The following is a 16,373-nucleotide window of genomic DNA, read 5'->3' on the forward strand; positions in this document are numbered from 1 at the left end:
TCTATCGGAAAAGAAATTGGAAATGTTGATGTTGCTGATTCTGAAACTATTTTGATTTAGTAATTGAGAGGGCTAATATAATTTCTTTTAGTTTGTAAAATACAAAATATGACTATGATGCCTAGTTATTATGTGTTGATTGTTTACATTTCATTAGTTAGTAGTTGCAAAATGGCAGACCCTTTACAGATTTCTCCAAGTGGTTTTGAATTGTTAACTGAATTGTTTTGGTAAGAAAAGTAAAACTTTGAAATTAGCTGTAGTTAGATGTTAAGTTAGTGGCTATGTTGGATTTAAATTTAGTAGCTTCTAAAGGTCTATACCAGGCATTTCATTCATTATTTAATTCTATACATAGAGACAACAGACTTAACTTAATCTGTAGGATTTTTAAAATTAATATTTTTGGAAATGTAAAAACATACACAGAAGTAGAGTGAATAATATTAACAGACCCCACCTGTCTGTTACCCAAGTCCAGCAATTATTAGCATTCTGCCAGTCTTACAGTGTGTAAAATATACAAGTTACGTAACTTTATTTTTAAAATACACAATACAGATAGATACATTGATGTACTCAAAGTTTGTGTGAGAATGTTAACTCTTTTCATACATTGTAAATTTAATACTGTTAGTCACCTTTTGGTGGGGGGATGAAAACAAAGGTTTTATCACAGCATTACCAAAGGCTAAATGTGTCAAATTGAACCCTGTTAGTCCCTATAATTGGAGGCCCCCGAACAAATCTGCTCCATTTTCCCTAATGTGGAGAAATTTAAAAGATTGTAAGGAAACTCTTACAATGAGAACCATGGCCAGCAGTTACTTGGGGTAATAATCAGGTTGGTTTGTTAGTCACCTTTTAGGATAATAGTGAATTCATTTGTCTTTTAACTTATTAAAGATGTCTGAGCCACCACTAACTTAATGGAGAACCACATCTGCTATAAAGATTTTAGTTTTCTTACCTCTTACAAATCACATTTTATTTTATATACACTTGCCTATCCGCAACTTTTTATGGGCCACCAATAATGGTCATTTCTAGAATATCTAGGGCAGTATTTGAGTCAACTTGAAGTTGGAAATTACTAAATCTTGTTCTGCACTCTCTCCTTCTCCATGTTCTATTTCAGCTGAGCGTATGTATTGATTGATGAAGGAATACATGTTACAACTCATGAATAGTTTGTTAAGGAGGGAATTTTGATTACTTGCTACCCCTGGACCTAGTAACAGTGATTAGGAACTTAATTATTTGCTCTCTCGTTTGCTCCTCTTTGGAAGAGTATTAAGTTGTCTGTGTGCCTGCAGTTGTGGGGTCTGTTCATTACTAGTCACTACAAGGTGATGGTAGCCTTAGTTTTGAATTTCCTTGCTTTTATTAGTTTAAATTAAACCCATGGGGTAATTATTCTACCCTAGTGCATGGGGAAGCATAGTCTTTGGGAGCTGTGCATCTATTCTAAACCCATGTGTACTGCATTGAAAGGTATCTTTAACATTATGATGCTCTTTGGCATGTTTAGTTTACTGCAAGGAGTGTACTTATTTAATAGGACCCTTAATAAGCTCCCTCTATACCAAAAAATATTTTAAAAATTATACTTAAGACAACTTTGTAGTATTCCCCAATAGAGTGCATGTAAAGCAGCTAGCCCTTTCTAAAATAAAACTTATTCCTTTAACCGGTATTCATTTAAGTGGGTTTCTCTGTACTTCGTTTCCATGGAAATAGCGAACAGCTAACGTTATTTATAAGGTGGAAGTAAAATAGGGTGCCTAATGGGACCCCATGCTGCTCTGATGAAGAGACTTAGGAAAAAAATCCATGCTCATGGGATTTTTTTTTAAACAAGGTTAATGGAAGCCCTGATTTCAGTCTTCTGTAACAGAACATATTTTTGGTTTTAAAGGCTAGCATTAATATCAAGCAAACTCTCTTTTTGGTCTGTATTGCTTTCACTTTCAAGTTTTAGGACTGCTTACTTATCAGCCTGATTGAGGCTTTATGCTTCAGACTCCTCTGTTTCTTTGTGGGTTTTGTTTAAAAAGTTAAAAATCCCCAGCATATTGTAGCTGTTTCAGTTTCTCATTGACATTTCAAAGTACAGATAAAAAGCTAAATGTTCATTAACGATAGCAGTGGTGATAAAGAATCAATATGTTGGACTACATAGATTTTTTTTTTTTAAATGTGAACGTAAGGAACCATTTTTAGTTTTCAGGCCTTCTCAGGTTCTTTCTTATTTGTGTTGTGGAGCTAAATCTGTGTACTAAAAGAGAAAAGATCCTAATTTTCTTTTGGTGATAGAAATGGGGGAAATCTTAAGTTCTCTTTTATTTATTTTAAACAATGGATTGTTTCCAAAGCCTTTTAATTGAAATGAATGTTAATTCTTTTAGTCTTTGTGGATTTGGGATAAACCTTGTCTTTTTCCTCACTTCTTCGGTAAGGCCTACTCTTAGTTTTCTAGGCCTACCACAAAGCCTTGCATTTCGTAAGCCCCTTCAAGTGAAAGAATATCATTCCCTTTGTGTTTGTGATTGGTGTGTGTGTGTGTGTGTGTGTGTGTGTGTGTGTGTGTGTGTGTGTATGTGTGACTAATTTTTCTATAGCCTGAAAGGCACCTGCTCATTTTCCAGCCTGGTGAGTACAGCAGTGCTATATTGAGAAGGGAGGCAGTATGGAACACAATAAGGTGCTATAATTTTTATTTAGTTAGTTTTGGTCGTCCTTGGCAGCTTGTGATCATTATCCGTTTGTCTGGAAGTACTCTGTGATTATTCCTGGCTATCAGTGCAGCAGGAGTTTTCTTCTGTGTTTTAAAAGCAAGGATTGTAGTGTACTTAGGGCTCCACCAGGGGAAGAGTTTTTGTTTCGTTATTTTGTGTGTGTGTGTGTGTATGTTTCTTTGGACAAGGTTCTGGCTACTGTGGATTTACTGTGCTCTAATTTTAAAAATTTGGTGTTTTAATTTTGTTGTGAGAGGTATTTTATCTCCAGCAGTTCACTAGTTTCTTCTGTACGTATTAGTGCAATTTTATAAAATTGTCTTAAAGTGTTAATCATTCCTTTAGTTTAGCTTTTTTTTGTATTTTTTAAATCAGGTGTTTACAGTTCACTAGTTTCTTCTGTGCGTATTAGTGCAATTTTATAAAATTGTCTTAAAGTGTTAATCATTCCTTTAGTTTAGCTTTTTTTCTGTATTTTTTAAATCAGGTGTTTACCAGTGACCTTCCTTAGTGACTTATTGGAATTATCTCTGTGCTTTAGAGACGTAGGAATTTGGGTCTCTTATCCCATTTCTGAGAGAACAACTCCCAGTAGTTGCAGTTAGTGCAATAGAAAGGGCTTCCGCAGATGCAGAGCTGGGCATGGATCCTCCTCCTTGGTGTTTATGCTTTACACCCAAAACTCATTAGTGTTAATCGGAGGCACTTGCTTAAGTCCCTGTACACCAAGATAGACCCAAACTCCTGTAATGCCTTACAGATACCCAAGTTATTGTTTTTTGTTGTTGATGACAAGAGTTTTGGTTCTGAGGTTAACTTATTATTAAGATAAGAGTTTGAGTTGTCTTGGGATATGGGGTGATTTACTAAATCTGACCTGTAATTAAGTTTATGTTATGATTAGACTCAGAAAACATTTATAGCTTTGTGAGCTATGGATGTTTGTGAATAGGATTTTTGTACTTGATAGCATGATGAAAGCAAGATTTCTTCTTTTTGTTCTTTCTTCCTAATATACCTCACTTATAAAAATAAATGATTTTACAAGTTTTTGTACATATTGTAAGAGGACTTAGTAAAACAATTTTTTATTTGTGAGCCTTTCTACAATTACTCCCTGGCCTCTTAAGTCTTTTGTCAGTTAATGTTGCTCACATTTTTCAAGCATGTAGAAGCTAATAATGTGTACTGTCTTAGAGCTTGGAAAATGCAATTATTGGTCAAGTATTAGATAATCACTGTTTACTACACTTATCTGTGAATTGTGGATTTTTATTACTTTCATTTATTTATTCACAGACTAGTGGGAAGACTTCTAGATTGAGAGCAGTAAATCTGGGTGTTAGGCTGGGCTTTGCCTCTTGTTATATGTGTAGCTTTTGGCTAGTCATCTAGACTTCTTGAGCCGTTCTTCCCCTGTGAAATGATGATATGGATCTGGTACGCTGGGTGTCCTTCCTAGCTTTAGGCTATTTGAGAGCCTTCTTTCCTAGGTACTAAAGGAAATAGAGGACTGTAAGGCTGTAGTCCCGCATCCTGTCTACCTATTAGAATCTTCTGGTTGAACTTAAAAAACACACAGATATCTGGGCTTCAAATCAGACATAATAAAATTCAGAATCTTAAGGGTAGGGCCTGGTGAATCTATTTTTTTAAGTTTTAGATTTATCCTGATCTAGGTTTGAGAACTACTTGTACAAAGCATTATTTCTAGTGTGTGTGTGTGTGTGTGTGTGTGTGTGTGTGTGTGTAATTCAGTTAAGGTGATAAGGCATATAAGTTACATTGTGAGACGTGAGACAGTATATGATTAAATTCTAAGATGAATGAGAAAGATGATAAATATCTCAAGAATTCAAAGAAAGGGAGAACTAGGAGGTGGGATGGTTAGGGAAGGTCTCCATTGGTCAGAGTGTTTATCTGGGCTCGGATGGCTGGGGTGAGATTGGATAGGCTGAGAGAAAGTAAAAGGGTATTCTTGGTATAGGAAAGATCATCCTCAAAGTTTGAGTTTGGGGAGGGAAAACTATTCTGATGACAGTTTTAGTCTTTATTTTAGCTTTCTAATCTTGCAGCTGCTGTAGATTTTCTTAAGATTTTGAGGGAGTGAGCCATGAAGGTATTTGGTGGAAGAGTGTTCCAGCAAGAGGGAAAAACAAGTGGAAAACCCCTGAGAAGGAAACTCATTTAGAGTTTTTGAAGTACAGAAAAGAGGCCAGAGTGGCTGCAGCTGATTGAGCAATGGAAAGAGGGAAGGAGATGAGGTCTGAGAGTGGCAGCATTCCAAATCGCTTAAAGCTTTGTGGGCCATTGTAAAGGACTTCAACATTTTCTCTGAGTATGATGGGAAGGCACTGGAGGATTTTGATCCAAGGAGTAACTAAATCTGTCTTGGATTTTGAAAAGGTCGTCTGACTGCTGAGAGAATAGACAGTAGTGGGACAAAGAGGGAAGAGGGGTGGCTAGTTAGGAGGCAATTGGATAATCTAGGGGAAAGATGACGGTGTCTTGGACCAAGGAGGTGGTAGTGGTGTTCACAGTCTATATATTTTGAAGGTAGAGACAAGATGGTTAGCTCTTGAATTAGATGTAGGGTGTGGGAAAAGGGGGAGTCAATGATAAATTTAAGGTTTTGGCCCAAAGGGATAGAATTGTCATTTATTGTGATGAGGATGATTCTGAGGAGGAGGTTGGGAGGTAAGTAGCCAAGAGTTTAGTTTTGGCAAGTGTTTAGTGAGCATTTGGTATATGAGTTTGGAATTCAAGGAAAGGTCTCGGCTGGAGATAAAAATGTGTCCGTCACCAGTACACATATCCTTTTATAGCCACAAGACTGAGTGCGATTACCTAATGGGAAGAGTTTCAAGAACTGAACCCTGGGGCAGTTCAACATTTTGAGGTTTTAAGATATGAGAAGGGACCAGGAAAAGAAACCCAGAAGACTGGTCAGAGAGATTAGGAGGAAAATCAAGAGTGAGTAGTGATCTGGGAATCAAGAGTAGAAAAGGTTTCAAGAAGTTAGGAATTATCAACTGGGTTAAATAATACTGATTGAACAAGAGGTAAGGGCTGAGACTTTACTACTGTATTTAGCAACCGAGAGGTCATTGGTGATCTCAACAAGAATGGAAGAAGGCAAAAGGCCTATCTGAGTGGGTTCAACAGAGAACTAGGAAACAACAGTGAGTGTGGTTAACACTTGAGGGTGTTTTTGCTATAAATGGGAGTATAGACATGGGACAATGACTAGAGATGGAGTAAAGGAAGGCTTTTTACATAAAAAATTAAAGATAGAAGAAACAAAATGACCCAGTAATGAGGGGAAAAAATGATGCTTAAGAGTGGGGGGGGGCGGGAATAAGAGTAAGGGGGGAATGAGAGAGGGATGTCCACGAGAGAGTAAGAGAGATGGGGGCAAGAGAGATGATTATGATATTGGGGCCTAAAGGACTAAATCCCATTAGGCAGGATTCTGCTTTTTCTTCTGAGCACTTATTTACATTTACATTTATTTCAAATTTAATATGCTTTCTGTTTAGAAGTTAGGTTGATAAAAAGCAGTAAAACTTATTGTATATAAAATTAGTGTATCAGCTTGTTATAGTAGAAAAAGAGAAGAGATCAAATCTGTGTAAGGTGACATTTTAAAGTGTCTTTGAATGACAGTTATCTGTGCTGTTCTAATCTTTTACCAAAGTTTGTGATTGAGCATACACTGTAAACTTAATCATTTGAAATTTGTAGTGGGATGAATTTTAGCCTAATTTAAAACATGATCTAGGCCCTAGCTGGGTTTGTTCAGTGGATAGAGCATTGGCCTGCGGACCAAAGGGTACCAGGTTCCATTGCCGTCAAGGGCATGTACCTTGTCGCAGGCTCCTCCCTGGCCCCAGGCCCTGGTTGGGGCTCATGCAGGAGCCAACCAATCCATGTGTTTCTCACACACCGATGTTTCTCTCTATCTTTCCCTCTCTCTTCCACTCTCCTTAAAAATCAATGGGAAAATGTCCTCAGGTAAGGATTAATAAAAAAACATGATCTAAAAAAACCACAAAAAACCCATGATCTAGTATGGAACATTTCATTTTTCTCTGCAAAATGTGTTTGTTTAATGTATATTCTTCATGTACAGAGGTTTTAGACATTATATAAAGATAATAAGTAGTTACTATACCTTTGATTTATTGATATTTTAAATTTTACAACCAGATCAGAAATCTGAATAATTAATTTCTTTACCATTTCTAAGTAAAGCATCTGTCTGTGAGGATCTGAGGTGAATAATCTTAAGTTTGTAAAAACTCATGTAAAGTTATGTTAGCAAGTTAATATGACTAAAGCAAAAATAATTTCATTCATTTCAACTTACATATTTTGAATGTATTTTTCAAGAACAAATATATATTTTAAAAATTTGAGCAAATGTGAACATTTTGAACTACTTTAGCCAAAAGTGTGAACTGTATGTGAGAAACAAATTAAGTGGACTTTCAGTCAGCTTAACAAGAGAAAAATCAATCTTGCATTTCAGACTTAAAATAGGTTTTTTGTACCAATAGTGCAAAAAGTAAAAATTTATATATAAATCTTTTTTGCGGCTAATTTACTCATATTAAATTATAGAAATAAAATATTTCCTTTTCTTTTTTTCTCAACAATTTCCAAATAATAGTCAATTAATAATCAGTCTTCAGAGGAAACACTTTAGTAGTTCTGATGCAGTGTCTAAGAATCACTAGTCTAAAAATAATTTACTCTGTTGGGGTATCTGAACCTCTTTGGGAATCTTTTTAAAGCTGTGAATCCTTTTTCCAGAATTTTCATACATACAGAATTTAGCACATAGTATCATGGAGTTGGCAAAGGTCTCTGAAGCCCATTCCCAGGGATCCCACAGGCATAAAGGATTGCAGGCTTTAAAACTTGCCCTAGATAGCTTACTTATGTGGTTTTTCTTTAAACATTATATGTAGACTTTTCAAAAAATATTTGGCCATTATTTATTGTAGTTTGTTTGTTAGAAGAATAACTGCTGCTGCTGGTTAAGAGGAAGTGAAGTCTAATGGAAAGGCCAGTTCAGTCAAAGGAATCTTGGGGCCATAAGCTTTTCTCCAGCTTGACTACCAAACTACCTGTGTGACATTTGAGTAAGTCACTTAACCTCTATTTGTTCCTGTGCGACTCTGCAAGCAGTTGACATCATGGTAAAATTCTTTATCAATTTGGGATTGACTGCTGCTTTTTAGAGAAATGCCCTGGAGGTAAGGTGTGCCTCCAGGGTGCCTTTTTACTGAATATGACTTTTCAGAAGAGTTTAATACTTTCTCAAATGCCATGTAAGTGATAGTTAACATCCCAATCCTGTCTGATCACTTTGAGTTTAAACATGATTTATATATTCTGAGTATAAACCATTGTTATTATATGTGTTGGAATTAGCATCTCTAATTCTGTGGTTTGCTTTTTCATTCTCTTAATGTTTTGTTTTGTTTTTTGTGTGTGTGTGGTTTTTTTTTTTTTTATGAACAGAAGTTCTAATTTAAATTTAGTCCAAATTATCAGGCTTTTCCTTTTCATGATATTTTAAAATTGTAATAATTCTTAAATGTTTTTGTCCAAAGTCATTCATTGACAAATAATGCTGGGGGGGATTGATGCATAACAAATTATCCCCAGCATGAAAAAACTAACAAGAAAATAAACCTGCAACAGAGAGTTAAGGGTCCACTCAGTGAATTCATTCATTTAACAAATATTTACTGAGCATTTGCTATGTGCATGGTACTATTTCAAGTGCTACAAAATCTGTAGGTATCCATAATGTTAAGAATCTACTCTTTAAAACTAAGATATTATTGACATATAACATTGTATTAGTTTTAGAAATACAACATAATTATTTGATATATGTATGTATTGTGAAATGATTATTACAATAAACTTAGTTAATATATCACCACACATTGTTAACAATTCAAAATTGTTAAGAATCCACTTTTTAATAACCATATTATTCTATAGATTTTTGCATGATTTTTCTTTTGTTTGAGAGTTTTTCTAATTTTGGTAATTGAAATTGCCATTTTATATGGACTTGAGAACTTTAAAAAAGTACTGCTACTAAAGAAAAGGCAGGATGGAACATTTTGGAAATGAATGTTAACTGCACAAATTCAGGCCCTTTAAATTACTATATGTTTGATATGACTGCATATGATTAAATAAAAATTTTATAATCTGAATGACATGAAGACTTCTTAAAATATCCCTTGAGGAAATGAGACCATTATTGGAGTGACATCAGTCAACAAACGTGCTATGTTTAAAGCATAAGGAGGGTATTTGTAGGTGTAGAGCATGGTATGTGGAGTTTAAATAATTTAATACTAAAATATTAGGGGGAAAGTTTAAATTTGTGTTTCCTAATTTTTTTTGAGAGAGAAAAATTTGGGGCAGGAAGAGTTAAAAGGACACAGTATAGCCTGGCTTGACTTTTCTCACCTTGAAGTCAACTTAATGAAGTTTATTAATCTTTTGAAAACACAATTGATAAAAGCATCACTGAGCATTGGATTGGGATCCCAAAACCTTGATTATTTTTCCCTGACTTTTTTCCCATTGATTAAATAAGTGGCATAGAGAAAGTCACTTTTACATTACCTGAGAGGCCCAGTGCACAGATTTGTGCACTGGTGGGGGGCATAGCCTGCAGGGATTGGCCCCTTGTAGGAGTGCTGCTCATCCTGGTCAGCCGAGTGGCACTCCCACTGTGCGAGTGCACTGACCACCAGGGGGCAGCTCCTGCGTTGAGTGTCTGAACCCTGGTGGTCAGTGCGTGTCATAGTGACTGGTTGTCTGGTCGTTACACCGTTCGGTCGCTGGGCCTTTATATATATATAGATGGTTTATAGTCTAAAACAGTGAGACTTTAAGAATGTGAATGAAAAGTTTAGTTAAAATTATGGCTATACATATAAAATGCTGTGAATTTTAAAGCCTCATAGAAGACAAGTCCATTTCAAGATTAATTGAAAAAAGGCCTTTTACGTAGATCAAACTAAGGGCCAATGATGTTAGCTCAGTTTGTTAATATAAAACAACAAACAGTGAAGGTCATTTGTTGGGCATGAGAGTATATTTGTGTGTTGTTTACATGAGGTGCATTTCATTTCTGTGTGTCTCTTAGGAAAGGAAAGTCAACTTTTCCTTATCTTGAAAAAAGTGTGGAAAAGTGAAAAAACTGGAAAATTAGAGATTTAACTGCCCTTGAATTCTTTCTTGCTGTAAAAACTACCTGTCTCTTCCTTTCTTTTGGGTTTTAGTACTTTGGAGATTTTTGTGTGTTTTGTTTTTTTCTTCTTAAAATCAGATAGAGATCTTAAGGTCTTCAGCTTTTGATGACATGTCATAAATCTGTGTTTGTCATCTAATTTCATTTTCCCCTTCTGTTATAGGGAGCAAGAGTGCTGAAGGAGGGCCAGTTTCCCCAAAATTGGTAAGTACTTTTGCCAGGCAGGCAAGGTGTTCCTGATGCTAGTTGGATAATAGTTCAACTGTTCAGTGAATTTTTGCAAAAAAGCTCTCTTCCCAGAAATGAGGCTTTGCTGTTTGCACCAAGTGAAAGTGAATTTTTGTCTAATTTCGTATAGCCAAATCTCAAATGCATTTGTGTTTCTAATAATACTGCTAGGCTTGCATGTTCCTGCATTCAATAACCTGTTAAAATGTAAAGGTCCCCTGTGTCAAAAATGTCCTTAATGCAGTGGTTAGAGCTGAAAATTCACAAGTCAGGAAATTCAAAAGTTAAGGTTCCCATTGTGTTTTGTATTACTTAATATGCTGTTAAATTTCCTGGCCTTAGTATATGTGCAAAATGGCCAGGTTAATGTAACTATGGGAACCTTGACTTTGAAATTTGTGACTCTTAAGCATTTATATATAGCTTTAACTTAATGTTAGATTGGCTTCATGATAGATATTACATTTTTAATGTGTGTTGTTTTGTATAATTCTTAAAGAGGAAAAAATTAAAAAAAAAGAAATGTAGCAGTGTGGGGCATATAGGTAAACATTTTTTTTCTCTAATATCTACTTTAAAATCTACTTTAACAGCTTATAAATCATCACACTTAATTGTTTCTCTGAACGTCTAATTCAGAATCACAGATTGCTCAGGGCAGTCTAGTGACTAAGGATCAAACAAATATTAACCTTATTTGGAGAGCATGTATTACAATAAAAAATTACATTCAAACAAGATAGCTGGAATAGGGTAGTCCCCTAATGCAAAGCTATCCTTTTTGATTTTTTTGGTTTTAATTCTCTCTCTCAAATAGTAATTAACTTAATGTGTGGAGTAGATATTTGGTTAAGGCTTCTTTTTGATAATTTAGGGTCCTTGAGGTGTCTTTCTTTCCTTGTAGGGATTGGGCTTTGAACATGAAAGGGAGGCATTTGAACCAGTTAACCTTGCATTTACTCCTTTTTATTTTACTTGCCTTTCTCTCACGGAATCTTTTTAAATAAATAATCAAGACCCCAACGCCCTTTACTCTGAGATGTGATAGAATCATACAGTCTTAGAAAAGGGACCTTAAGAGGCCCTCTCTTCCAGCCTTTTACCCAATGGGGCAATTTCTTTTCCTATATCCCTAACAGATTGTTATTCGGGTACATATTTAATATTACAGTTATTTAAAAATGTAGCTCATTATTTTCTTTAATGTATTCTGAGGAACTCTAGTTCCACAGAAATGAATAAATATTACTGAGGTTGGGTGGGGGTAGGAAAATGTTCTGTAGTCAAATAATTTAGGAAATGCTGCATTAAAGTTAAACAGGTTTCTTTACTGCAGGACTTCTCAGAACCTTTAATATGCTAATGTGCATTGTGAATCTCCAAGAGGGGGATATGATATGCAGCATTCTTGAATACTTCTAATGACAGGGAGCCCACTACCTCATAAGGTAACCCATTCCTTTTTTGTACAGCTCTAATCCTTAGCTCTTCCTTAAATTGATCTGAAATCTATCTCCCATATCTTCCACTTCTATTAAGTATTTACTGGTTATGCCAAGACTGCCATATCCTCTGTGTTAACCTTTGTGTAGCAAATATGTATATGATTCTGGCCACACTTGTCTGGACTATTTTTTTGTCATTAAATAGTATTCTGGTAAATGTGGCAACCAATTCTAAAATTTTAGCCTCATTGTCACTATGCTCTTATACACTGATCTCCAGCCTTCTTCATTTTGAATTTCTGTGAATTTTTAAATTTACATCAACATTCTGATTGGGTATAGTTGGGATGATTTTAGTAAACATGCTTGATTTCTGTAAAGAAAAGTGGGAAATAGAAGAGTGTGTGTGTGTGTGCCAGCTAGGCCTGGGCCCAGGAAGCTGAGGTAGAAACGGGATGTTAGAATGAACACTGGTGGTAAGGAGAGGTGCAGGACACTGCCCCAGACCTGGGAAGGAGGGTGCTGTGGGGATTTGACCTGACTCAAAACACTCACACACCCTTGGGTTGTAATGGTATGATCTGTGTCAGTATTACTTTTTTTTTTTTTAAATGAAGACCTGGCCTCCTCCTCCCAAAAAAACAAATGGGGAAAAATGTATATTTTTTTCCTCAAGCACATTCAGACATTCAGATCATCATAAATCTAGGTGTGTGTGTGTGTGTGTGTGTGTGTGGGTGTGTGTGTGTGTGTGGTGTAGAAATTTAACTTAATGGTTAGGAAATACCAATCTCACTAGTTGAAGTGGTTTTTGTCAGCAGTATAATACCAGGATTTGAATATAGTAAACTTGTCAGAAGCCTCTAAAATCAAGATGTCCAGCTCTGTGCAGGAGCATTTTTTTTGTTGTTGACCTGTGGAGTGGTACCAAAGAGCTACCACCATAAAAACAACAATAACAGATATCACATTGGGTTTTTATGTCATTTTTATTGATTCCTGTTAGTAAATGTTAGTTTTCAATAAGTATTACTAAAATAATTTTATTATTTTTAGCATCCATGATAATTTTTAGCACTATTAGTTAAAAGTTATTGTTTTATCTCCTAACATGTTAGATACATAGTATTTTGCACAAATTAAAACCTGATATTCTAGTATTAAGCATGTGACAAGTAAGGATACATTGATCTGTCAAGACTTTCTACTTTTTATATTTAAAAAAATTATACCTACTCAAAACACTGTTCTGAGATGATAGATCAAAAGTGGAGTCTTACACCAAGTAATTCTACAGTATAGAGAACACAGAGCTAACCGTTTCTAGGGAATTCAGTCTGGGGGCACAATGTATTATGGACTTACTGTTAGTTAAAGAAACTTTGTTGACAAGTGGAGTTTTGATTGATAAAGGGTTTATAAGCAGTTCAGGAACAGAGCAGTGTTTCTTAGCAGTGAATTCAAAGTTACAGCATGACAACTTTATTAGAATCATAATGAAAGACCTGGCAGTCACATATCTCCAAGCAGAACTGTACCCAGAAAAATAGTTGGAAAGCCCTTTTTTGAAAAAAAAAATTTTATTGTTTAAAATATTATGTAAGTCTCCTTTCCCCCCCATTGACCTCTCCCCGGCTGCCCCCACTCCCCAGCACATGCCCTCACCCCCCTACTGTCTGTGTCTATTGGTTATGCTCATATGCATGGATACAAGTCCTTTGGATGATCTCTTACCCCCTCACCTCCCACCTTCCCTCATAGGTTGGTCAGTCTATTCGATCCTTCTATGACTCTGGTTCTATTTTTGTTCATCAGTTTATGTTGTTCATTATATTCTACAAATGAGTGAGATCATGTGATATTTATCTTTCTCTGACTGGCTTATTTCGCTTAGCATAATGCTCTCCAGTTCCACCCATGCTATTGCAAATGGTAAGAACTCCTTTTTTCTACAGCAGCATAGTATTCCATTGTGTAGATGTGCCACAGTTTTCTAGTCCACTCATCTGCTAATGGGCACTTTGGCTGTTTCCATATCTTAGCTATGGTAATTTGTGCTGCTATGACCATAGGGGTGCATATATCCTTTCTGATTGGTGTTTCTGTTTTCTTGGGATATATTCCTAGAAGTGGGATTACTGGGTCAAATGGAAGTTTTATTTTTAATTTTTTGAGGAAATTCCATACTGTTTTCCACAGTGGCTGCACCAGTCTGCATTCCCACCAGCAGTGCAAGAGGGTTCCTTTTTCTCCACATCCTCGCCAGCACTTGTTTGTCGATTTGTTGATGTTAGCCAGCTTTTTTAGAAAATTTAAAAATAGGAAAGCATACTATCCTCTCAGCAATCTAATGTGTTGAGACGTTTATAAAAAAGTTATGTGCCTGAATAGAAGCACTAAGTGTGTTAGGAATAGCATAGGACCTTACAGTTTACAAAGGACTTTTCACATGGTATTTACCTTATTCAAACCTCATACCATTTTTATGAAGTAGGCAGTACTGTTCCCATTTTCCTGATTTATAAGCAAACATACAAACAAATTTTAAAAACCCTGAGGCTGAGAGTGATTACATGGTGAGTAAGTGGAATCAGTTTTTTTGTTTGTTTTTGGGGACAGACAGTGTTCTTTCCATACATCACAGCTGCCTTTCTCAGTGAGACTTGATTATTGTTTTGAATGGTTGGTGGGTGGAGTTTTTATTTGTCTATGTTTTTGGTTTTTTTATTATTTGAAGGTGAGAGGCTATTAGGTGTCCCAGTGGTTTGATATGTATAGTTTTGAAGATAACAAATGTTGATATTTTGTGCCAGGCAATTGTCCTTTCTGATGGTGGCATTTAGAGCTGTTGGGTGGTGAAAGGCATTGTACTTCAATAAAATGTGTCTCTTATTATTTTGTGAAGCTGTTTATTTGTACCTACAACTTATTTGTTATTTAGAACTTATTAGAGTTGGTCAAAGTATGATAAATCATCTTTTTCAGATTTAACAAAATCATACCCTCTTTATGATGTTATAAAATGTCCCCAAATGATCTTCACATGACGGCTGCATGAGTTGTCTAAGCCCCCAAAATATTTTTAAGAAGGATTCAACATGTGCTTGCATTGTTTTTGTAAGCTATAAATATGTGTATATAATTTGTTCATTTAGGCAGAGACCAATCTCTTAAAATTGCTATCCACAACGAGCCCTTTTGAAGAAGGATATCAAATATATCTTCTAATCCCCCATAAATTTTTCTCTATAACAGGTCACTACCTTTTTAACCCTTCTTTTAAATGTTTTATTTTGAAATAAAATGAGTAATTAGCCTTTAGAGTTCTTGACAAATAAAATGTGTGTCTGTGGATCTCTAATAAGTAGACAACAATCTGATGAAAGAAGTAAAAGCTGTCAGCTCCTCAGTAACGTGAGCTGCAGGCTTCTTATCCTGCCAGGCACTCTGACATTTAGAGCCTCCATGTTTTACTTCTTCGTTTTCTGAACATTTTATTTCCTCAGTATAAAAGTTTCTGATGCTTTATCTATCATTACTCAGTTAATTTTTTGTTATTTAAAAATAAGTGCATATTTTTAAATAGCAAAATATAGAAAAATTTGAAATTTTTATACTCTGAAAATAAGAAAGTAAATAACCCTTAGTACTACCCCCAACCAGAGATAACCAATGGCAAATTATGAAAGTGCCACCTGACCCAAACTCTAGAACACTCATGGTATTACTATTTTATAAGTCTTTGTCAGTTTGATAGACAAAACTTATCTTCTTAAGATGTACACTTCAATGACTATTGAAGGTGGGTGTTTTTCATGTTTGTTGATCGTTGTTATTTCTTCTTTAGTGAATTGCTTTTTTAGTTTTTAAAAATTAATTTGTGAGCATACTACCTGTAAAATATGTTAACTCTTTGTTGTTTATATTCTAAGTTCTCCATGTTTTTAACTTGCTGTTTGTATGAGTTGAGTTGAGCTATGACATTATATGTTAACTACCAATAAAATAAAATATGGCCTTTCTATTGTTGAAAATACCCCTTTAACTTCAAGATGATTTTTAATTTGACAAATATTGTGATCACTTTTTGATACATTTTCTGTAAAATTAAAACTAATTTAAGTACTGTTTTCAGGAAGAACTTGAGTATGTAAGTCAAGAATTTTAGTAGAGAGATTATTTTAGCATTTAAAATGGAAATGGCTGTGTAGTTTTAACATGTGAGTTTGTATGTAATGTAAACTTACATAACAAAAACCTTGGTCTAAGTCAGTAACTTAATGATTCTTATGTTTTTTTGTTTATTTATTTATTATAGTTCCAAAGATTTTCTAAGATAATAAGTAGCTGAAAAGCCCAGGTTTGTTCATCAAAGTATATCTTCTTTTCCAAATTATATCCCCTAAACATATCATCTTTATAAAATTTTTGGTTGATAATATTATTGTACAATAATCCTTTTCAAGCCTCCACAAGTGAGTTTGAAGGAATTTTACACTTTTGAAATTTATTGTTATTTTAAGTTAGAGTATTTTTATGCTACAAAGCAATGTATAAGCCCTAGGGGAGAGATTGTCAGTATTGATGTTTTAAGCCTAGTGAGGTTAAGCAAATATAATAAAAACTAATATTGACAACTATATAGTCTATAGTTAATGATTTTATTATAAC

The 16,373-nt window shown here is 35.0% G+C and overlaps 1 protein-coding gene across 15 annotated transcripts in view; it reads left to right on the forward strand.

The window, feature by feature from the left end:
• The window catches only part of PHF21A (PHD finger protein 21A), a 161,005-nt gene that overhangs the window by 18,213 nt on the left and 126,419 nt on the right, over nucleotides 1–16,373 (forward strand). For 10 of the 15 annotated variants that reach the window (XM_006092004.3, XM_006092009.3, XM_023756672.1 and 7 more), the window contains exon 2: nucleotides 10,193–10,233. The gene's annotated coding sequence lies outside the window, so the exon portion shown is untranslated. Of the gene's footprint in view, nucleotides 1–10,192; nucleotides 10,234–11,593; nucleotides 11,706–16,020; nucleotides 16,063–16,373 lie in introns of all 15 variants that reach the window. The other 5 variants (XM_023756668.1, XM_014458604.2, XM_023756662.1 and 2 more) reach the window with 3 other exon arrangements.

The sequence above is a fragment of the Myotis lucifugus genome, unplaced genomic scaffold (assembly GCF_000147115.1).
Source record: "Myotis lucifugus unplaced genomic scaffold, Myoluc2.0 scaffold_97, whole genome shotgun sequence".
NCBI classification, from domain to species: domain Eukaryota; kingdom Metazoa; phylum Chordata; class Mammalia; order Chiroptera; family Vespertilionidae; genus Myotis; species Myotis lucifugus.